The sequence below is a fragment of the Pelmatolapia mariae genome, linkage group LG10_11 (assembly GCF_036321145.2).
Source record: "Pelmatolapia mariae isolate MD_Pm_ZW linkage group LG10_11, Pm_UMD_F_2, whole genome shotgun sequence".
Classification (NCBI taxonomy): Eukaryota; Metazoa; Chordata; class Actinopteri; order Cichliformes; family Cichlidae; genus Pelmatolapia; species Pelmatolapia mariae.
In genome coordinates this window covers 29,842,862-29,868,154 of record NC_086236.1, presented here as the reverse complement: position 1 = coordinate 29,868,154, position 25,293 = coordinate 29,842,862, and the positions used below count along the sequence as shown (strand labels likewise).

The following is a 25,293-nucleotide window of genomic DNA, read 5'->3' as shown; positions in this document are numbered from 1 at the left end:
TTAATATTGGTGACTGGGGTGGCTGCAGCTCAGGTCGCAGGTCAGCTACTAACCAGAAGGTTGCTGGTTCGATTCCAGGCTCCTCCAGTCTGCATGCCAAATATCCGTGGGCAAGATACTAACCCCATTTTGCTCTCCGATGCATCCATCGGAGTGTGAATGTGTATGAATGTTAGATATTAAGCACTTCACAACCTAGAAAATGTGCCTGTGTGATTGGGTGAATGAATTAGTTGTATAAAGCGCTTTGAGTGCTCAGATTAGAAAAGCGCTATATAAGAACCAGTCCATTTACCATATAGCCTTAGTAGCCCTGTGTGTTGTATGACTGTGTCCTGTCTCTTCCATTAGCTCAGCTGCCACAGATTTCTCCTGAGGAGCCAGCACACAGCTGGCTTTATTCAGCAATCAGCCACCCAGCAGTGTAGTCAGTGAGTGGGCCCCCCTCCAACGGTGAGCTGCTGTGGTGTGGTCTGCCTGTGTTAGCTGAGATTTGGTCGGTCTTTCTTTGAGTAGCTAATATGTTTAACTTGGTTACCCATCTCCTGGCTTTGTAAAGCTAATGTTTAATTAACATGTAAGCTGTAACAGGCAATTTTGACAGGAAATACAGGAAGAGGAATTCAATAGCAGCCTTATTAGTAGGAAACATTTCAGTCTTACTCATATTTATCTTCTATCCAAATATTTGGCCAAATGACTGAAAAACATCTGGGACAGACTTACATAAATATATAAAGAAGATTTTGCCCATGGAGAGAAACCCTGGGTCTGATCCCATTCTGAACGATGCCTGAAACCTGTGGTTTAGCCTGGAGTGCTACAGCTAGAGGCTCAGCTGCTGTTACCAATGATAGTGAGCTCAGCCCTGTAGAATAAATACTAATTTATTTATTATTATTATTAATTACTGTGTCTGACACAGGCCTGTGGGGAATAATACAGTAACTTAATCCAAACCAGCATTAAAACCAAATTTGTCTAAAGAGTCAAATAAGTAACTCAACTGCAGTCTGTCAAAGAAATCAAAGTTTAATGAGTGTCTGTGCTGGCAGTGATGTAAATAGTGTTACAACAGTAGGAGAAGGAGTGCTTTCAAAATAAATCTAGTTTGATCTAGATATGATGGAAGGAAGGAGTCCACACACAGTCCACATTAAACAGGCTAATCTGGTAACAGGACAGCAGGTCTGTCTAAGAAGAACGGAGGAGGAATTATGGTTAATGATTAAGAACCGTGTCTAACAATAAGGGAGGAAAAATTCAGAACTTTTAGACTTTTTCCTTTCAGACAGTGAGACAGGCCTCTGCTGCCTTTTGACCGGTAACAGTCATTTCTAAACGTTTAGAAATTCTTTAAATGTCTTGTTAATTTCTCAAAGGTCTTGTGTAATTCCAGTCCCAGGCTTATGCCCACATTCAAAACCATCCATCTCTTTGTAAGCTGAAGTAGATGAGTGTGCAGACCAGTGAAACCTCCGAGCACCACAGACCCCTGCTACTTAAAATGATTTAGACAATGTTGTTTTGTTGGCTATTAAATATTTAAAAGAATTAAATTCTTCGCTCCGGCTCCCCCTGCTTCATCCTGCTTCCTTATCACACGCTCTTTGTTTTCTTGCCTTCTCTCTGTTGTATTCTGTCAGAAACCCAAAGCTGCTCTGCTAACGGGCTGCTTTAACTCAACAAGAACAAAGAGCCACAGTCCTGTCTGCTCTGTGTCACACGTCTGGTGTCGATTATTTATATCTCATCTATTTATAATCTTCTCTCTGTCCTACATATGTCTTTGACAGCTCTCCTGGGACGTCTTTGTCACCAAAAAGCCTGCTTCTTTATCTTCCTTCAGATAAGGTCAAAGAATACAGCAGCAGCAGGAAAACAGATCTTCAGTTTTTCTACGTCTTTAATAGAAAACCAACAAAAGTAATCCTAATAGTCAGTTTTGATAACTGTGGGACTGCCAGGCACTATAATTTTGATATTAATGTCTTCTTTCAAACACTTTATTGTGTGAATTATTTGAGGAGAAAAATGTATGAAGTCAGTTTTGGAACAAGGCTTAACGTCACATAATGTGGGACAAGAAGCACTGTGAAAACTTTTTAAATGCACTGTGTGTGTTTCATGAGCAGCATATCTTATTAAACTGGAGTGTTCATGAGCATTTAACCCACGAATGAAATCTTTTAACTTTGTTTGAACTGCAGGCTTCCGAGGTTTGGAATTTATTACTGTTACTATTATAATTACTTTGCTAAAGCTGTATTTTGTACAGAGTTACATAACACATGTGTCCATAGAGGCAAAATTAAAAATAGATTACAGAAACAAAATGCATGCATCATGCTTCCCCCTCATTTGATAGGTTGACTTTCTGACAGCTGACGGTCTGTCTTTACAGCACGCTCACTGTTTCGATCGTAGCCGACCATCAACAGTGCTGGAGCACCCAGTCTGGTTTCTGTGGTTTTACACCTTTGCCACATACACACTGATCACAGCCAATGGGACAAAGAACTGAAACCTGAACTAACATGATCGTTAACGATCAGCTTTGTGAAGCAATCCTAACAACATCCCACCAACATAGTTTACACACTAAAATATCATCACGCATAACAAAAGTCATCAGTTGTGTCAGAACTCACTTCACCGTGAGAGGCTGATTCAGAACAATGAGGATGGGCTATAGAGGGAGGTGATTGGCTGTAGGATGCTTTCTTTGTGTGGTGCCTCGATTCAGCCAGTGTGGACTCTTTATTCTCCTCATGGACTGATTGTCTGTTGTTAAGCACACGCTCCCGACAGCCCTGCACACCCCACCCCCCACCTACTCCGGTGGTCTAAACGGTGGTCTGCCCAATCAGAAGCTACGCTACAGGACGCACTCAACGACGTCGACTGGGACATGTTCAGAGCATGCGCAGTCGACATCAACGAGTTTACGGAAGTAGCAGTATGCTTCGTCAATATGCTAGCGGAGGAGATTATCCCCACTGCGAGAGTCACCACATTCCCAAACCAGAAACCGTGGATGGACAGATTGATCCGCACTGCAGTGAACGCCAGGACCGCCACCTACAACGCGGGTCTCGCCACTGGCGATATGAGCGCCTACAAAGCGGCCTCATACGGCGTGCGGTGAGAGATGCCAAACGCCTGTATCGGGAGCGCGTGGAGTCTCGCTTCCACCAGGGCGACACACGGAGTATGTGGCAAGGACTACGCACCATTACGGACTACAAAGCCAGGGACACTGCGCCGATCAACGCCGACTCTGCATTCACAAATGAGCTGAATCAGTTCTACGCCCGTTTCGAGGTTAGCCAGGCGGCTAATGCTATCTACCGCCTGACTACCGAGGACAGTGACGTCATCAGCGAGAGACCGGTGACCAGCATCGCTGCCGCATGACGTCCGAGCGGCATTGAGGAGAGTGAACACAAGGAAAGCGGCGGGGCCAGACGGCATCACCGGCCGTCTGCTGCACTGCTGTGCTGACCAGCTAGCAGGTGTGTTCACTTACATCTTCAACGAGTCCCTGGCGAAGTCTGTGGTCCCCACATGCTTCAAAAGATCCACCATCATCCCGGTGCCCAAGAACAGCAAACCCTCATCCCTGAACGATTACCGGCCAGTTGCGCTGACCTCGGTAGTAATGAAGGTGTTTGAGAGGCTGCTGAAGAACATCATCTCCTCCTCCATCCCAGACACCACAGATCCGCTCCAGTTCGCCTACCGACCCAACAGATCCACTGAGGACGCCATCGCCCACGTCCTGCACACCACCCTCAGCCATGTGGACAAGAAACAGGGTAACTATGTGAGAATGCTGTTTGTTGATTACAGTTCAGCGTTTAACACAATAGTGCCCAGCAGACTGTTCACAAAGCTGAGGGATCTGGGACTCAACAGCCGTCTGTGTGCGTGGGTGTTGGACTTCCTCACTGGCAGAACTCAGGTGGTGAGGGTGGGTAGGTGTGTCTCCGACAGCATCACCATCAACACAGGAGCACCACAGGGGTGTGTCCTCTCGCCACTGCTCTACTCCCTCTACACTTCAGACTGTGTGACCACCCACGGCTCCAACACCATTGTGAAGTTTGCTGACGACACAGTGGTGTTGGGTGCCATCTCCAACAGCGATGAGGCGGCCTACATGGACAAAGTGAAGAATCTGGCATCATGGTGCCAGGACAATCACCTCCAGCTGAACGTCGGCAAGACCAAGGAGCTGGTGGTGGACTTCAGAAGGAGTCAGCACAGAGACTACAAGCCCATTATCATCAATGGAGCTCCAGTGGAGAGGGTGCAGTCCTTTAAGTATCTTGGCGTCCACATCTCCTCAGACCTGACATGGTCTGCCCACATTCAGGTCCAGACCAAAAAGGCTAGGCAGCGCCTGTACCACCTACGACAACTGAGGAAGTTCAGGGTCTCTCCAAAGATCCTCAGGATCTTCTATACAGGCGCTGTGGAGAGCATCCTCACACAGAAAATGACATCGTGGTTTGGGAACAGCTGTGTGAAGGACCAAAAAGCTCTCCAGAGAGTGATCCGTACAGCAGAACGCTGCTGCAGGATTGCTCTCCCCCCGCTTCAGGACACCTACACCAGGAGATGCTGGACTAGAGCAACGCAGATACTGAAGGACCCGTCCCATCCTGGCAACAAACTGTTCCAACTTCTGCAATCTGGTAGAAGGTTCCACATCATCCGGGCAAGGACAGAGAGACTCAAGAGGAGCTTCTATCCCCAAGCCATCCGGGCCCTAAACCAAACCCCCCCCACACACACACACACACACACACCCGCCCTCTCACATCATCCATAAGTGACTGAGACAGGACTCTCTTCCAGACACTCTAAACCCAGGCACAATGTACATTTCAAATTCCTTTAATTTTAAATATGTTTATATTGTCTTCTGTAAAATAGTCAGATTGTCTATTCTTATTTAATTCACTTGGTGTACAGAATTCACCTGCTTGCTGCTACTGCACATTCACCTAATGTATATACTATATATATAATGTTCTTCCTCTACCCCCCCCCCCCCTTTTTTTTTTGCACACGTCGAGGAGCTTGTCAGGTTGCATTTCACTGTGTGTTATACTTGTATAACTATGCATGTGACAAATAAAGAACCTTGAACCTTGAACCTTGAACCTTCCTGCCGAAGCTCCTCCCTCTCTGTGGCGCCTTGGCTGGCTGTGGTTGTACTACCTGTAGATATTCATGCCACATTTTTCTCACACTTTGCTATTTGAGGAACTTGCATTAAACACACCAAGTGAGAAATATTTCCACTATATTCCCACCGTTAGCATTCACACCATGTTGTGTGTTTCCACAGCTTTGCACATGTTCTGTTTGGGAAGTGTGTGCACATGCTATCAAAGTGTTAATCTGGCTATTAGGAGAGAGAGTGTGTATTTGAGTACACACCCTGCTGCATGTACTGAGCATGCCGATGAAAGTGGAAGTGGCTGGATCCATGCGGGGGTGTAATGGAAGCAGAGTTGTGTTAGTGTGGAGTGTGCACGGTGAAACTGGACCTCAGCAGGTGTTGTTGGTAACTCATGTGGGAGGCAGAGCTGGTCCTGGGCCTGTGCCAGTGTTTGCACAGACTGCGCTGTCCAAGGACTTGCTGTAGGTCCCACTGAGCCACTGAGCAGCTTCGATCATTTGTAAAGGGAGACGTTTGGAACCACTGGGATAGAAAGGGTTTAGTTAGGGAGGTGACCAAGAACTAATTGTTACTCTGACAGAAGACAAGAGCACCTTCCAGAAGAACAACCATTTCTGTAGCACTCCACCAATGTGCTCTTTGTGGTAACGGGGCAAAATGAAAGCCATTCAGTAAAAGGCTTCTGACCCATGACATGAGAAACAATTCTCTGCTCTGATGAAACAAAGACTGAAGTTTCTGGCCTTGATGTCGTGTCACAGTGCATCACCTCACCAATACCAACTCTACTGTGGAAAATGGTGGTGGCAGTGTCCCACTGTGAAGATATTTATTGTCAGGGTCAAGGGAAAGATGAATATACAGGAACATTCATAATGATAACCTGCTTAAGAGTACTCTGCACCTCTGTTTGAGACTGTTTGTGAGCTGTTGTGTGTAGCATTTAGAGGTGAAAAATGTGTGTCAATTTTGTAAGAAGGCTTTAACATGACATAACGTGGGACAAGAAGCACTGTGAACACTGTTTAAATGCACTGTATATTAAAATCAAGACGTTTCTTGAGCAGTTGACAGACTGATGACATTAAAGGAGATCATAAATAAGAGTAAAGATATCTTATTAAACTGGAGTATTGATGAGGATTTACCCCACACATGAAATGCTTTAACTTTGTTTAAAGTCTCCTCTTTTTAAGGACTAGAGGTTTAAAATGTATTCACTCAAAAATGAAGGGAACATTAATTTAGTCCATGAACACAATAACAGTCATTTTCAAAGGTCTGATAACAGCTGTAGTGCAGTGATTATAAAGCAGCTCAAAGCACTGGTTGTTTTTAAAGCTGGTATTTTGTATAGAGCTTCATTACAATGTCCATAAATGCACTATTAAACTTTTAAATAAAATGCATCATGCTTACATTAAATGACAGATTCAGGCTGTCTTAGCCTCCGTAAAATCATCTTTGATTATTAAAACATACATGTGGGTTCTGAATTGACAACCTGTCTTTTAGCAGCTATTCAGTTTATATATATATATTATAAAAATCATTTTGTAATATTATTTAAATCAATGTTTCTAAATGTATATTGTGAAGGAAGAGACAGTTCTGTTGTAACTGTTGAAACGCTGCGAGCGGATGAAATGATTTAAAGAGATGAATTAGTGTTGATTTCAGGGAAGGGTGAAATTCAAATTCAAATTGTATTTGTCACATACACAGTGCAGCATGTAGTGAAATGCTTGTGTCCGAGCTGCAGACACATGCGGGTGTGACTTAAATGCTGCTGGTTTTCAGCACTGATCGTGATTGGAGATAAATATCAGGTACGATGTCCTGGTGAACCGGCACTGTGACATGGCTCGCCAAACTACCACCTCCATTATTTTGAATTTCTAGAAATAATTAATTGCAAACAGCTTAACATGTGCAACACATCAAAATCTACTGGAGCATTTGCACGTATTCCCCAGCTGGCAGCTGGCTCTGTGTCCCAGCAACTATGGTCAGAGACACAAGTTCCCTCAAATGGGGAACAATTTCCTCCAAATGCATGGTAATGTGTGAAATAAATAAGCTACATTATGCATAAAAGGAAAAATGATTACAACTTTTAAAAGGCGTTATGAATATTTATGAAGTGTTTCTGTCTCTGCTTGTTTCTCTGCCTCTTTGGATATCCAGTCAGGAGCCACTAATAAAAAAGCCCATGTTCCCTCTCAGCATTTTAACATGGTGCCAAATTGGACATTAATGCTTTTAATGTTCTGGCTTTAGATGAAAAATATTACCTTTGATTGCTGATTGACTTATTTCTGGGCTTTTATGCCTTTTATATGTGTGCTTGACTGCAAATGTGAGTCTTTCATGTTTAAAAGGAGCCCGGAGGCACACGGCTGTGTAGGGCAGCTTTCCTCTCCCCATAGCTGGGCTGTCAGGGTTAGTTAAAGGCAGAGGGTCCAATGTTCTCATGGCTTTAAGGACAGCGTGATCCAACGGCACAGAGATGAAAAGAGAGACGTAGCTCACCCAACCATCCAAAGGGATTTTCCCTTCAAGCACCTCATCACAATCTCTCCAAATGAAACCATTATCTCAACATTCCTGCCTGAGGCACTCGCTCTCTTTTGCTCATTTTTTCTTTTTCACTCAGCCCCCCCCCCCCCCCCCCACTCCCACACACACACAAAAGGGTCCTCTGAACTTTTCCCTTTTCCCTCCTTTTAGAGCTGTATTTTGGAGATGTGAAGAGAAGATGAACGATGGAAGGTGACAGGTGCTGTGAGATAGCGGATTGTGGGAATGAGGAAGAGGTGGGGCAACGGGGGGAAGAAGTGGATGTTTCAGAGGAGGAAGAACCAGCAGGGACAAAAGTGTCAGAGATGGAGGAGATGTTCGCTAGAGTGTGTGCGTGACGGGGATGACTCCTAATTCTTCCAGGGAAAGCTGAGATTATGGTTTGCTTGTCATAACAGATGCTTCAGTCTGCCCAAAGGGAAAGCTGTTCTCCACCTGCAATGACTCATTTGGAAATTTCTCTTAATGTATTATTTGACCACAATGGATCATGTCTGCCTTCACACAAGCACAGACACTCCTACGGACGTCCTACAGAAGGAGAGAGTTAAACACTGAGGGGGAAAATAGGAAGCAAGATGAGAGGGGACAGTGTTCATAGCTGTAACTGTGAATAATGGCATGGCTTCAGGACTGACATAAATCACCTGTGGATGATAACATTATGTGTCGTCATACAGGAGCCTGGTGCTGGGAACTCAGGAGACAAGCAATGAAATAAGAATTTAATTATGTCTATCACTGTATGGTAGATATGAGTTCAAAGAAAGATTTGAAACCTTTTGACAGACAAAGATGTGGTGCTGTGTGGTTGGTGAGGAAAGCTAAAGGTGCTGATGGGGGATTTTTTAAAGAAAGGAGTAAAAGGCATTAATAGTGTTCAGCTGTGACTGTTTTGAAATGAAAAAATGTTGAGAAATTATTCATATGTACTTCTAGTTGTGCTAAAGACCATGGAGAAAAGGAGATATGAGATAGGCTGCTGGAGACTGATTTAATTACAATCCTATTTAGTGATTTTGGACCTAAAACACTTGGTGTAATGATACTTACATTTAAGTGAAACTGTAAGTATCATCAAAGAAGTCCTGCCATTAATTAATGCTTCAATCTTAAATATGATCAACCTATCTCTAATAATCGGCTATGTACCACAGGCCTTCAAGCTGGCTGTAGTTAAACCTTTACTTAAAAAGCATCTCTAGACCCAGCTGTCTTAGCTAATTACAGGCCAATCTCCAACCTTCCTTTCATATCAAACATCCTTGAAAGAGTAGTTGTCAAACAGCTAACAGATCATCTGCAGAGGAATGGCTTATTTGAAGAGTTTCAGTCAGGTTTCAGAGCTCATCACAGCACAGAAACAGCTTTAGTGAAGGTTACAAATGATCTTCTTATGGCCTCTGACAGTGGACTCATCTCTGTGCTTGTCCTGCTAGACCTCAGTGCAGCGTTCCATACTGTCGACCATAATATCCTATTAGAGCGATTAGAGCACGCTGTAGGTATTACAGGTACTGCACTGCAGTGGTTTGTATCATATCTATCTAATAGACTCCAGTTTGTTCATGTAAATGGAGAGTCCTCTTCACACTGAGGTTAATTATGGAGTTCCACAGGGTTCAGTGCTAGGACCAATTCTGTTTACATTATACATGCTTCCCTTAGGCAGCATCATTAGAAGACATAGCATACATTTTCACTGCTATGCTGATGACACCCAGCTCTATCTGTCCATGAAGCCAGGTAACACACACCAATGAGTTAAACTGCAGGAATGTCTTAAAGACATAAAGAGCTGGATGGCTGCTAACTTTCTGCTTCTTAATTCAGATCAAACTGAGGTTATTGTACTCGGCCCTGAAAATCTTAGAAATATGGTATCTAACCAGATTCTTACTCTGGATGGCATTACCTTGGCCTCCAGTAACACTGTGAGGAACCTTGGAGTCATTTTTGACCAGGACATGTCCTTCAATGCACATATTCATTATTATCAGGAAGTCCTAAAAACTCCCTGAAAAGCCTTCAGTTAATCCAAAATGCTGCAGCAAGAGTCCTGACAGGGACTAGAAAGAGAGAGCAGATTGAATTAACTGAAGGCTTTTCAACCTCCCTGAGCCTGGTTCTGTCGGAGGTTTCTTCCTGTTAAAAGGGAGTTTTTCCTTCCCACTGTCCCCAAAGTGCTTGCTCATAGGGGGTCATATGATTGTTGGGTTTTTCTCTGTATGTATTATTACAGGGTCTACCTTACAATATAAAGTACCTTGAGGCGACTGTTGTTGTGATTTGGCGCTGTATAAATACAATTGGATTGAAAGCTGGAGGCAGTGACTGGGGAGAGTCTGGGCTTATCTGCTTAGGCTGCTGTCCCTGCGGCCTGGCCCAGGATAAGTGGGAGAAAATGGATGGATGGATAGAAAATTGGTGATGTGTTCAATACTTATCATGTTATGATATTCATCACAGTGTGGTGCCCAGTGCTTTTTTAATGCTGTTGTGTGTTACGGGTGCAGACTGACAGACAAAAACACCCGAACAACCTGGTGAAAAAATCCAGCTCAGGAGGCTGGACTCACATAAGGAACAGAGAAGAACCTGAAAGCTGTGCTGGGCAGAGAGGCAGCAGAGGTAGATGGCTCCTCTGAGTGTGTTGTTAATCTGAACAGCTTAAGAGTTCCTTTGTCCCCACTGCAATAAGACTTTTTAACTCCACCTAACCCATTTGTTGTAGTTTCTCCAGGTTTTTCTATTCAGTATCACTTACTTTTACAACCTTTTGTTGTCTATCCAAACAGTTGGTGTGAAGCACCCACAATTTCATTGCACATGTACAAAGTGCTATTCTATTCTATTCTATTCTATTCTATTCTATTCTATTCTATAATTAGCTCTCACTCTCTGCTGTAACTGTAATGCACAATAGCTGTTTTCTTCATTCATACTGTTACAACTTCTCACTGGATTGTGTCAGTGGTGTGAGACGGTAGATCCAGTTTGAAGTTCCTTGACATGATGTGTTTTTTTCTTGCATTGATGGAGTGACGCCCGTTTCCTCTTCACACATGACCACCCTGTTTGTTTGGGGGAGTTTTGTAGTTGTGTAAGAAATTACAAACATTTATTTTTACTGTCCTACACTCCTGTCTTTTTTATTAATGACATGTTCATCCTCAGTGTCTGTAACATCTGTATGTGGCTTAGGCCTTCTGTCAGCATCAGACTCGTCTGCTTTGAATCACATAAAAAATAACTTATTACTCAACAGCTTATAATATTAGAATCAATAATAATGAATAGATTTTTAATAATATTATGTGTGAATGTTTCATTCCAGCTTGATATTTATTAATGTAATGATGTGATCTGCTCCATACACTTCTCTGTTCCTTTGCATCAACAATGTAAAGTGAAGTATCTGAACGTCTACATTTCACGATGAATCCCTGTGTGCTGGCACCTTTCCCGATCTGCAGTCCATCACATCTCAGCATCTATTATTGTCTCCTTGAAGGAAACAGAATTAAGTCTGACCCTGGATGTGTGGCTGGTGATTTGCTAGATAGTAACAGAGTTAAGCTAGATTTTTTTTAGACTTTTGTTTGTTTGTTTGTTTTTTGGGTAACACATGAATCTCAGGACTGTGATATCACAGCTCTGTAAAGTCAAACGTGTAGATGTCTTTTCTGAGCAGATTAAGTAACATGTAAATCTCGTGATGCCTACGGTGTTTTCTTCAAATCCTTTTTTCCATATTTAGTTCATGTAGTTGATCCAACGTCCTGGCTGAAGACCAAGTGAGTTGGCATGTGAAATGAATGCAAATAAATAACATAACATTGCATTTGCAGGATGATGATGAAGCAGACATGGTAATATTCTAAAGAACATGTCGATGTTAATCCGAGCTGTGTTGGTGATGATGTTACTGTAAGGTTTTGTTTGGATTAGCCCCCCGTTGAGGCGGATCATTAAAGTTAGAAGGTGAAATGACCCGGACACTAGAGAGTGCTCTGTTCTGTTCTTGGACCATCATTTTGGTTTAGTTGGACGCGTGTCAACTAAACCACAAAATTACATTTGTGTCTTTGTCAGCAGCAGAATAAGTAGTAAAAGATCTCAGTGCCTAAGCAGGAACTGAACTGTCAGAAAATTCATTCATGAAGTTTGTGAATGGTTGTAGGCCAGAGTGTAAATAAACAGAATCACACAGAAGATTCACAGAGTCACTGTGGCACTCACCATGTAGACAGACATGTTTCACCCACACTTCGGACTAAAATAGACTTGCAGGAGAAACATATGTGAATAAAAGTATGACAATATTAAAGCCACGCAGCTCCCAGCAGCAGTGATGATGATGATGTCATAGTTTAATGTTCAAACCATCAACAAAATCCAGCATGAAGAAAAGTCAACTTTCAAGTCAGTTTTTGCTACAGTTAAGCTACAGATGTTACATTACATTATGCAGACGAGCTGTTAACCAGGCTGATACCATAAGTGAGGCAGCTGAGGGTTGATACCTGCAGCAGGAAGTCTAAATGTTGGCCAGCGGGTGTACTACATCATATTTCAAGGCTTTTGTGACATTATTTTTCAGATTTAAAGTCAAATACAATAAATACAATCAAATATTAACAAAACTTTACTGATATTTAAAAAGCTATAAATATTATTTTTTGTGCTGGCCTTTAAAAATCTACATTGGCCGGTAAAACTGAGGCGCTGACCTGGGGCTGTTATGTTGACACCAGATTATTTCTGACATTCATCCGCAGCACGGTGGCACAGTGGTTAGCACTGCTGCCCTACAGCAAGGTCCTGAGTTCGATTCCACCACCAGGCCGGGTTCTTTCTGTGTGGAGTTTGCAGGGGTTCTCCCACTAACATGCAGTTAGTGGGGTTAGGGTAACTGGTAACTCTAACTTGCCCAGAGGTGTGACTGTGTTTGTGTTAGCCTTGCAGCAGGGTGTACCTGCTTCTCGCCCTACAGTAGCTGGGCTCCGGACAAAGATAAGAGGATGGATTCAACACGTACTCTTTTAAAGACACCATTCATTTACTCACACACTCAAACATCCAGACTAACCAGATGCTGAAATACATTGACATGAACATGAAATCTGTCTCATTCAGAAGATCAGAATCAGAAAGGGTTTTATTGCCAAATGTTGAGCAGGTTTACAACATTAGGAAATTGCTGCGGTACTTAGTGCAAACATACTGTCATATAACGCTTAGACATAAAAATAAGAATTAAAGAATTAAAAGTGCTAAGTAGATGGATATATACATGAGTGCAGGTGGTGATCAGTGCCAAACATGAAATGATGCAGTGAACACAGTGTAGGGTCATGTGTTAGTGGTGGGAACAGTCATATGGTTATTGTTCATGAGTCCAACAGCAGAGAGGAAGAAACTGTTCTTGTGGCGAGAGGTTCTGGTGCGAATGGACCGGAGCAGGTCAAACAGACTGTGTCCAGGGTGAGAAGGGTCAGCTGTGATCCGAGCTGCACGCCCCAGTGTCCTTGAGGTGTACAGGTCCTGCAGAGATGGGAGTTTGCAGCCAATCACCTTCTCAGCAGAGCGCACAACACGCTGTAGTCTCTGTTTGTCCCTGATAGTGGCTCCAGCATACAACACGGTGATGGAGGAGGTGAGGATGGACTCGATGATTGCAGTGTAGAATTGCATCATCGTCCGTGTTGGCAGGTTGAATTTCTTCAGCTGCCTCAGGAAGTACATCCTCTGCTGAGCTTTCTTTATGACAGAGGTGATGGTGGGCTCCAACTTCAGGTCCTGGGTGATGGTGGTACCCAGGAAGCGGAATGAGTCCACAGAGGTGATGAGGGTGTCAGTCAGGATGATGGGGGGGAGAGAGGCTGTGTGCTTCCTGATGTCCACAATAATCTCCACTGTCTTCTGGGCATTCAGCACCAGGTTGTTGTGGCTGCACCAAGACACCAGACATTCAACCTCCCTCCTGTAGGCAGACTCATCCCCGTCGGAAATGAGTCCAATAACGGTGGTGTCATCTGCAAACTTGATTAGCTTGACAGACTGGTGGGTGGAGGTGCAGCAGTTGGTGTACAGGGAGAAGAGCAGAGGAGAAAGAACACAGCCCTGAGGGGAGCTGGTGCTGATGGTCCGGGAGTCCGAGACATTCTTTCCCAGCCTCACATGCTGCTTCCTGTCCGTCAGGAAGTCAGTGATCCACCAGCAGATGGGATCAGGCACATTCATCTGGGAAAGCTTGCCTTGGAGATGGTCTGGAAGGATGGTGTTGAAGGCAGAGCTGAAGTCCACAAACAGGATCCTGGCGTAGGTTCCTGGGGAGTCCAGATGCTGCAGGATGAAGTGTAGAGCCATGTTGACAGCGTCGTCTACAGACCTGTTGGCTCTGTATGCAAACTGCAGGGGGTCCAGGAGGGGGGCCGTGAGGGTCTTGAGGTAGGAGAGAACCAGGCGCTCAAATGACTTCATGACCACAGATGTCAGAGCCGCAGGTCTGTAGTCATTTAGTCCAGTGATCCTTGGTTTCTTGGGGACAGGGATTATGGTAGAGGACTTGAAGCAGACAGGCACATGACATGCCTGCAGTGAGGAATTGAAAATGCCAGAAAACACTGGGGCCAGCTCGTTTGCAAAGTGTCTGAGGGTGGCAGGAGACACACCGTCTGGGCCAGGAGCTTTTCGAACATTCAGACTCTTAAACTGCTTCCTCACATCTGCTTCATGAATATGAAGAGTAGTGGTGGGAGAAGGTGGTGTGAAATCCTCCTTGGTGTGGGGTGTGGAGGGAGGTGTTGTAGGTGAAGTGTTCGATGGTGGTGATGGCTCTATGGAGGGGGGAGAGGTGGGGGAATGAGTGTCCAAAGTGTCTCTATTGTTGGGGCCGTTGGAGGTGTGAAGGCTGCTTGATGGCTCGTCAAAACGGCAGTAAAAGTCGTTAAGGGTGTTGGCCAAGAGCAAGTCATCAGTGGAGTGGGCGGTTTTAGGCTTGTAGTTGGTGATATTCCTAAAACTTTTCCACACAGAGTCATTCTCTGAGATCTGCTGCTGCATCTTCTCAGAGTGCTGATGTTTAGCAATGTCCACTTCTTTAGTGAACCTGTACTTGGCCTCTCTGTAGCAGTCCCTGTCTCCGCTTCTGAACGCCTTTCTCTTTTCCAGCCACAGCTTTTTGAGTTTAGGAGTAAACCAGGGTTTGTCATTGTTATAACTCACCCTGGTGCGTTATGGCACAATGCTGTCCTCACAGAAGTGGATATAGGAGGTGACAGTGTCCGTAAACTCGTCCAAGCTGTTAGAAGCAGCCTTCATTGTGTCCCAGTCTGTGGACTCCAAACACATGCGAAGCTCCTCCACAGCCTCGTTGCTCCACAGTTTTTTAGTCCTCACGACAGGTTTGGAGAGCTTCAGCCTCTGTCTGTACGTGGGGATCAGGTGCACCATGACGTGGTCAGAAAGTCCGAGTGAAGCGCGGGGCACCGCGCGATAGGCCCCGCTGATCGTGCTGTAGCAGTGGTCCAATGTCCTCTCCTCTCTGGTCGGGCATTTAATATACTGCTTGTATTTGGGAAGCTCTTGGCTCAGATTGGCTTTGTTAAAGTCCCCAAGAGCAATAATGAGGGAGTCCGGGAATGTCCGCTCCATGTGCAGTATCTGCTCCGCGAGTGCGCACTGAGCTGCCTGCACATCCGCATCTGGCGGGATGTAAACAGCAGCCAAGATGAATGAAGCAAACTCCCGCGGAGAATAAAACGGTTTGCAGTGAATAAAAAGGTATTCCAGAGAGGAAGAGCAGTGCTGAGCAATCACTGTTACATCTGTGCACCAGCCACTATTAATGTAGAAGCAGACACCTCCACCTGTGGTCTTACCAGAGAGCGAGGCCTGCTGGTCCGCGCGCAGCAGATGAAAACCCTCCAGCTTGAGCGCGCAGTCCGGGATGTCCTCACAGAGCCACGACTCCGTAAAACATAAGACACAGGAGGAGGCAAAATCTCTGTTCATGCTTCTCATCAGGGCCAGCTCGTCCATCTTATTCCTGAGTGAGCGTACGTTGGAAAGGAAGATCCCAGGAAGAGCAGTTCGCAGTCCGCGTCTCCTCAGGCGCACGAGTGCGCCGGCTCGCTTTCCTCTCCTTCGGCGTCTCACTTTCCTGATCAAAGTCTGCAGTAAATCTGCCGCAGATGCGACAAATATTGGAAGTAAATCCACAGGTGTTGTAGTCCTGTAGTTAAGAAGCTCTTCTCTGGTGTAAGAATATCCAGAGGAGTGCCCAGACACACAAGTTATGCACAAAAACAAAACAGAAGTAACGCACTGAAGCACCAGGGCATCCATACGCGGCGCCATCTTGGAACATCATCAAGATACAATACTAAGTATGGAAAGGCTTCAGTTTTTGGTATATGCAGTTCAACTATTAACACTCCCATCAGCAGCTCATTGTCAGATTTTCAGGAAATCCTTGTTCATGACTCATATTGATGCTTAAGTAAACTGGCTTGTGTTTTTATTATAAATAGTCTTTACAGTCTTTCTGTCATATGTATGACTGTATGGATGGACTCATTCAGTTCACATGCTGATGCAACAATTATGAGATCAAACAATTAAGATTTCCACTGTGGCTGTTGTACGTGACTCAGACATAAGACTCAGAGGTGAAGTTGCCAGCACGTTTCCATACTAAAGCTTTAATAAAGCAGGGGCAGGGGCTCAGCAGCTAAACATGTCAGTTTGATGCCACCAGCTCACCTGCAGTCTTATTCAGTGTACTCACAGTGTGACCTCGAGAGCCACTCTGGCTGAACAATACAGGGCTGAGAGATTTGTTTAAAAAGCCAGGCCTGCTGTTTGCTGTGTTATCAGTGCGCTGTCCCTGCTTCCAACACAATCTGAATGATCTTTTTTTATGACATTATAAATAAATGCACAGTTGAAAGTGCTGCTTTCCCTGCAGAAAATAGAATTTCTTGCCTTTTGTTTTCTCATTATCTCTAAAGCATGTTGCGTTCCTCTCCACCCATTTCTGTCTGTACACTTCACACAGGAGGAAAAAATGAAAAGTCACGCTGCGTGTCTCTATTAAAGTGCCCAGTTTCAATGTCTTCCTTTCCACTTTTAAAAATATTTTCTATAATAAATAGGTGTTGCCCAGTATTCTCTGAAAAATGAACCGAGTGCATGATGGATGTGAGCAGAATTATTCCAACGATGATATAAGCAGAGGACTTCCTTTTCCTTCTCTCATTTTTTCTCTCTGTGTACATTCCTCCAGGAAAGATTTATAGCATGTGTATGAGAGGGAAAGAATTCACTTTTCACTTTGTATTCTTGCAAATCATCTGTAAAAAAATGGGCTAATACCAACCATCCATCACGCTGTTCCTGGTCCTTTTTATTTATCAGCTACATCAAACCTTAATTTCTCTATTATGGACAGTGCTGCTTGTTGTGAAGCTAAAGCTATATTTATGATCCAGCTTAAAGCTGTCTTATTAACAGCGCATCAAATCACTGTGTCTATCACGGGTCACTTATACACAAATTTATATCTGTAGGGTTGATACGCTACAGACTTCTGGTGAAGTTCTTTGTATTAATTCATGCACTGTCACAATGAGAGAAATGCTTTTCTAGTGTTAATGACCAGTAACACCTACAGTCCTTGAAACTAAAGCGCTCAGAGGAAACCCTCCTTTCACAGGCAGAGCGACTGCCACTGTGACACGTCTCCACAGACACGTCTTCATCCGAGCCGTCAGGATTATTAGTTGTTAGTTAATAAGTTATTAGTTGATCAGAACGAGTAAAAAAAGGCTGTGTCTGTACACACGCAGTAGTTTCCTATTTAGCTAAATCAATTAGCCTACTGAGGCTACTCCATATTTCACCGGAGCCCTGACTGATCTCAGACCAGGATTACATCACAATGAGTGGGTCAGAATGTATCAGGCTGTATGTGGGAACAAATCGCCTCGAGGGAACGGACTTCTGACCCATCATCTCCCTCGTTTCCCTTTTACGTGAGACGATATCGCACACTTGTCTGAACACAGAAAATCAATGAAAAACAAAGCTGCTCATTAGAAACAGAAGGAAAACTTGTACTGGTCAGCTGATGTTATCGTTAAACAAACAGGAAAAGAGGAAAAGGAGAGAAAAGATCGGATTTACATCCTGTGCTGTTAGGAGGCTGTATTTTCTTGCAGACTAAGAGCTGCTCCTTTGGATTGACTGGATGCCTAACTCAGCACAGACGCACTTAGCTAACTGTGCATATGGACGAGGTTGGACTGTTAAGCAAAATAAAGCTGTGTTGTCTGCCTGTCCTTTAAACACAGCATTATATTGCACGACTGCACAGCTTCAGTGTTCCCATTAAATGTGTGAAATTCAATTATTTTCTTTAGTATACAGATGAGTGAGGCCTGTGTGGTTGTTCGGGTCACAGGTTTGTGAGTTTTTCTGTCCTGGGAAACCAACACACCACAGTAGATCTTTACAGATCTATATAATGGATTGCAGCGGGCTGTGCTGTCTGCCTTCCAAGAATCTGCTTCCTCTCATTATGGTTTGCCCATTGACATTTCAAGATGAGAGCAGTTCGCAAAGACTGTGACTGAAGAGAGACGGTGACATTTTGTGTCTGTGCAAGTGCTCGACAATGGTGGAGAAGCACTGACATTTGTGAAAGTGCCGAGAAGAGCATTCCTAAGGTTTTCTATTAGAAGAAAGAGAGGAAAATTACACATCGCACACTTATATCTTTTATAGTAATCCTTGCTCGTAGGATGTCAGAGGAAAAGATGAGTGGTAGGGAGAGAAAAACAAAGTGCAGGAAGGTAACAGGATGAGAAGACGGAGCTGAATAAAGGAGAGATGACAGAATAAACACAACCTAGTTGCAATTCTCCAGCGGCTCACTGCGTGAAAACGTCTTCAGTCTTCTCGCTCTGTCTCCCTGTACTGCTGCAGACAGCTCCCTGAAGTACAGAAAGCCTTCTGCTGTTGATCTTATATAAAAAGGTACAAAGTGTTCAGTACAAACAGACCGCTGAATAATGATGATACTGTTTAGTGAAAGAAACTCGGTGTCTCTGCAGGATTTGCACAGGCGCACAAAACATGAATGCAGAATGAAAAAGAGGATTAATCACATTAAAACAATATAAGACTCCACATTTTCTGTTTTTATTTCTTTTATATTGTAGGAACTACATCCTACAGTGAAGCGCCCAGGCCTGACAGTTAGTGTGAGTTGGCACTATATAAAATTAAATGAACTGAACTGAATACAATAAGTTATATATTATATATAATACATATATAAAGTTAATTCATCATGCTCCAGTCGCTGGAAGAGTACACCATTATGACCATTATGATTTAGAAAGAAGTCATCTTGGCCCAAAGCGTTGCATTTATAATCCTGTTTTTATGATTACACTCACTTTCAGCATGAAACCACGGGTTAGTGTTTGATTCAATAAAACATGCTTGCACAATTTTACCTGAAGAAGGTCTTACAGGCACAGTATTTAATCAAAACATAACAAAACATGTTGCTATGAAGGAGTAAGTAGAGTATAATTCTTAGAAATATGTGTTTGCAACTCCAAAAAATTGATGTGACTCAGAAATCTTTTTGGACAAAGTGATGTAGCAAAGTCGGCACATACGACCAGTCTAACTTTTATCAGATTGTTCATAAATGTCAGCCTGCCTTAAACCCTTAGCAGTGTTTAATATTTGACGACTCACAAACAGATTTAAACTATGACAAAGATGTATTTCAACAGAATCTGAATATTTATTGTCATTGTAGCAGTGAAATAATGAACAGCAAAAACTAAGGTTACTTTGCAGCTGGAGAACTGTAAAACCATAAAAACTTCATTTATGGAAGCCATACCTGATATAACTTTGTTGTCTGTGCACAACCGGCTCATGGTTTGGACTCATTCTCAGGGATCTTGGCGATTTTGCACCTGTCGAGGTGAAAACTGTTTGTGGTAAACAGCACGGAGAAATGTTACAGTGGTAGCAAATCAAAAGATAAACGTCAGACGAGCTGAGTGTTTATCATAACACACTTTTAAAGAGAGTCTCCATATTTACATCTTTAACTTACATAGAGTCAGACAGTCCCATTTCTCTGATATTATCCATTAAAAAATTAACAATAGTCCAGCTTTGTTTGCTGATTTATTGCCATTGATTACAAACCCTTAAACAAACAGAGTTGCATCCTAACCCTTGTACCTGCTGTCTACATACATGTCCCACAGCAGTCTTTAAAAACCCAAAGCAGCAGCTGAGCTCTGAGCTTCTGAAAATGATCAGCTGTTCTGTGGTGTGCTCCTCGGATCATTAAAGACTGCACGTGTTAAACCCATCTTGAAAAATAAAAATTTGGATCCTGCTGCACATAATAATTATCAGCTTATCTCTAACCTCCTATTATTGGTTACATTCGTGATGGAGTAGTCTCAAATTAGTAACTTCTCAAATATTAACTCTTGTCAGTCCCATTCAGCCTTTCCTCGATATATAAGCACATAAACTGTTTCTATTACATGATATTCAGTCCAGCACTGACACCACTGAGCTCACAAAGAATTCAACACTGAGCATCGTAACATACAGATTAGAAAGTGTGCTGGTCTCACAGGAACGATCCTTACACTGTAAAATATAACTTGTTGTTTCAACTTAAAAATATCAGGTACAGGGCTGCCTTAAAATTTTAAGTTAAGTCAAGAAATAGAGTTTGTTCTTATAACACAACCAATTGTTATCTTAATGAAAAATCACATGTTGTCTAAACTTTTGTCTTAGTTTAGTTGACTGAGATTTGTTAGTCAGTTCAACTCCTTTAATTGTCATTTTTACTTGGGAAAACCCTTTCAGCTAAATTAAAATATTCTATTGTTTAAACTCTTGTCCTAGTTCAGTTGACTTGGGTTTTTTAGTTAATTCAAATACTTTAGTAGTTCTTTTAACTTAGGAATCTATTTTAGCTTAACTAACATAATCTGTTAGCTAAGTTGATTTAAGTTTATTAATTAACTGAGCTCCTTAAGGTATCAGTTTCATTTTAATTATCAGAGTTGATTGACTGGATGTAAAGAAAAATGTGTATTAAACATCTTAAGTTTTTTTTTTTTTTTTAGCTTTCTAACATCCATTTCAGCAAAACTACCTGTTAGGTTTATCTTAGATCTCAGGTTTAAATATCTACATTCCTTTAAATTAATTTTCTGTTGTTTACAGAAAAAAAAATAAAAACCCACAGATTCCATTAAAGTCTATCTGATCATTTCATACAGAAAGTTTGTTTTAAGAACATGACAACACAATTACTAATGAGCACCCAACATTCACCATTTATTGTGCCATCTTAGTCATCTGAGAAACAGAAAAATCAGTGACGTAGCTCATCAGGCTCACAATCCATCAAAACTCAAAGGTTGCTCCCTGTGAAACAATAAATTTGAACTTGGTCTTGAGCCCAGTTTGGGTGAAGATGAAATTCTGACCAATACTCTAGGAGCAGTAGTGATTCTTGTGAAGTAACAACATAAAGTCTGCATTAATGTAATGTATCAACGGGACACTTGCTATTTTAGAAAAGTTATTCTTTACATTTGCAAAATTTTTAAACTTCATTGTGCTCAGTCACACCTGTTAGCATAAAACGTGAAATATTAAAATAGTACAAAACCTTTGATAAGTGACAGTAAAGATCAGTTTATAACAACTAAGACATCAAACTCTTGTATTTGTCTTCGTTTACAATTGCAACAAATTCCACAGAACCAATATCTCTGAAAATGAGTGCATGCTTCTGAAACATTTGATAATATGGATATTTCAGAAACATTAGTTTGAGTCTGCTCAATTGCAAAACAAAGGAAAAACTACTGACTTGCATGAGATAAGCATGTGCAGAGTCCACCATTATATTGTTGTTCACATAAGTTTCTTAAACCATGAACAAATGAGTAATTGTCTAATCTGGAATGTAAAGTGTAGTCATTTAGTGACATACAAAAGTGAGAATGAGAACTTGCAAGAATAAAAAAAACAAACAGTAAAATAAAAACTGTCCTTAACACTAAGGATCATACAATTACAGTTCTGCATGGCTTTCTGCAAGAGTCTGTTTCTTAGACCATGCACTAGTGAGATGCACTGCCTTCCACCAATGTTCATTAGGATGTTCTGAATGAATCTTCAAAGATGTCCTTAAGTTCCTTTGGATAGTCTATGTTGAGGGCAAAAAGAAGGCCCATCAGCATGGAAATGGCACTTGAGACATCCCTCAGATTAGACAGGATTACTACCGCCTCAAGGACAACCAACACATCGATGATGTCTTCTTCTTTCACCATCACAATGCAACTTTCATCCTCTTAGAAAACGTGTCTTCAATACCTGTCGGCTATAAAAGGGTTCAAAGACAAAAAAAAAACAAAAATTACACAATTACAATTACACAATATCCCTTGTGCTTAAGAATTCATGTCTTTCCAAAGAAGAAGCCATACTGATGCTTTGGATGATGGTGATTGGCTTTGGGTAACACTTATTAGTTGTTAAAGTTTTTTCAGAATGAGATATGCACCCCCATGTTACAAATCCATTTCTTGCTTTAAACAAAGACCATGTTCATAAATAACTGAGCATGTCTTCAATTGCAGAATTCAAACAAAATTTTCAATTTAAATGGTAAATGGCCTGTATTTGTATAGCGCTTTACTAGTCCCCTAAGGACTCCAAAGTGCTTTACACATTCAGTCATTCACACACATGGGTGGATGACTGAATCGTGGCTCAAGAGTTGACAGTTCGTCTTATAATCGGAAGGTTGCCGGTTCGAGCCCTGGCTCCCACAGTTTCAGTCGTTGTGTCCTTGGGCAAGACACTTCACCTGTTGCCTACTGGTGGTGGTCAGAGGGCCCGGTGGTGCCAGTGTCCGGCAGCCTCGCCTCTGTCAGTGCGCCCCAGGGCGGCTGTGGCTACAATGTAGCTTGCCATCACCAGTGTGTGAATTTAAGTCTACTTATGCTAAATATTGGCTGTGCTCTAAACCAAATCTGGCTGAGAATACATGAAATGTGCAAACTGCAGCTACACTACAGGATCAGATTGTGGCTCCATAGACAATGCTTCTTTAATTGGTTTATTGATTAAAGTTTATTTTTTTCCCCCTATATTAACAGCATGAAAAAAGAGCATATAGACATGGCTGAACAGGTTGCATAATTGGCACTGAATATCAACATCCACCTTTACCCAGCTGCCCAATGACTCTCGGCCAGTAACCTTTAATTGCTTACCCAGTCTACACAGTCTCTTTTCCAGGGTCCAGGACATTTCACCAAAGTATTGCCCCCCACAGCTGTAGCAGCCACTGCAGCCCCTTAAATATCCTAATATCTCTGCCATTACAATATACAATGTGAGAAATCAAACGTAAAGCTGAAGTGAACAGCACAGCAGTGAAATGTCAAAGACCCTGGTGAAGACATGAATAAACACAAGACACTAATAATATCAATGCTAGCTGGCCAGTTAGTTTCTCTGAAACCCAGACCAAATCCAGTGTCAAAGATCTTGTAATAATACATTTGGTGAGGAAAAAGTACACATGTTATCATGTGGCATCTATTGTTTCATAGATGCCACATGTTTAATTTAAAATCCACTGTGGTGCTGTCATTATTAAATTTACTAAAAGAAACAATGCTAACCTTCACAGTCTTGAAAGTGTGTGAGGGATCTTCCTTTAGAAAATGAGGTCCTCTGTCCTCTTCCTTTGTGTAGGGCTCTGGTCAAAGAAGTCAAAAAGAAAACAAAAACACTTTTTAAACAGTGTTTATGAAGCATGTAGACAGCTCCAAATTCACAGCTTTTTGATACATAATTCCATCAATATATGATTATCATTGGAGATTTTGAATCAGGCTTATCAGGACATTCAAGTAGAATATGATATCCAACCTACCACCAATATACACAGATTCTGTAAAAGTTACCACACTAAATGTCCGGTTGTGAAATATGATCACAGACTTTACTTATCAGCTTTCTTTCAATGAGTTCATCAGTTGAACTGGATAACCTAAAACTTAAACAAAGGAAAACATTTTGCAGTTGAACACTTACATCATCATTGAAGCATTTTATGAGCCTAGTTAGCCCTTCTATGCCGCTCTTGATTTTGTACAGCTCCACGAACCTCTCCATAATGCTCAAGCACAGCAAAAAGGAACCCTTTCAGGTCAACAGATGTAAGACGGGCAAATTCTGCTTCAACCTGAGCAACAGAAGAAGAGGGGTGGAGAGTACAGGCAGAATTAAAAAAAGATTCTTTGAGACCCAAATTTAAGCAAACGGTCATCTGAGGCCCATTAGAGAAAACACAAACACACAAAAGCAAACAAACAAAAAGATGCACTTTACCTGCCGTTCAGCAAACAAGGAAGTTCAGATACAATAAGCTCAGTCTTGAAATCTTTTAAAGTAGAATGATTGTGAAAATGACTTATGTGATGTAAAACTTTAGTAAATGTGCGATTAAAAGAACACTGAGTAAAAGGACAAGTAACAGTTTCCTTATTCCTCAGATGTTTACCTTGATGAGCAATACTGTTTTAGTCCAACTGCCTCATTAAAGTTACACAACAGGCTTTTTACATTAAAGCCAGCAAGTCCATTACATACTCCCTTTTTAGATCTGAAATACTGTGCACATTCTGTGTATATGTAGTGGACAGCAATTTACCCCAAAGAGCGCAAAGTTTGCAAGTCCACCTCATTTAAATGACAAAGACAGACCTGTGAAAATAAATTAATGACAAACCTGCAGTTATGGATGTTATTACAACCACAAGAACCTAAACAGTCTGCTCCATTGCTTTTGTTAATGAATCATTTGTTGGTAACACATCTGAATATTTAGTTTATGCCACCTGCATGTGATCATCAATAGTGCCATATTACTTCTTAAGAAGTACCCTGACACTACAATCTTTATATCATTTGTTCTACAGAGCTATTAAGTTACAATATAATCTGAGGTGTTTCCAGTATGACAAAATGCACAAATTGTAACTTACCATTTGACTCCACTGACAAAAATAAATCCCCAGCATCAAGTTTGGCTTCACAGACCTAAAATAAGTAAAATAAAAATATATGTTATAATTATATTGTTTTCGCCATTTATTCATGTTTGCTAATTTTCTGACATATAAACAATGTTAGTTTTGTTACAATACAGAGAATGCAGTTTAATTAAAAGGTCAATTATGCAAAAAACAAAAAACAAAAAAACTGCAGTATACCATGCCAAAAATCAGTGTCTCTGATGCCAATTATTTTATCACTACAGCTCTTTTAGTATGGAAACTCACACAATCTAGTCATACTGATCACAAGAGTTCAAAAATAAGTTAAAATGGTGAGCTGTTGTTAAGCATAAAGCATTTCAGGGT

At 42.0% G+C, this 25,293-nt stretch overlaps 1 protein-coding gene and 1 long non-coding RNA gene across 4 annotated transcripts in view; one reads left to right on the top strand and one right to left on the bottom strand.

Annotated features, from left to right (window-relative positions):
- Window positions 1-25,293, top strand: part of grik2 (glutamate receptor, ionotropic, kainate 2) — a 348,416-nt gene that overhangs the window by 56,267 nt on the left and 266,856 nt on the right. The window lies entirely within an intron of this gene.
- Window positions 22,196-24,020, bottom strand: LOC134636961 (uncharacterized). The gene is made up of 3 exons (XR_010095041.1): window positions 23,963-24,020; window positions 23,548-23,624; window positions 22,196-22,235 (listed from the first exon to the last, which is right to left on the bottom strand). It is a non-coding gene; the product is annotated as an uncharacterized LOC134636961 (long non-coding RNA).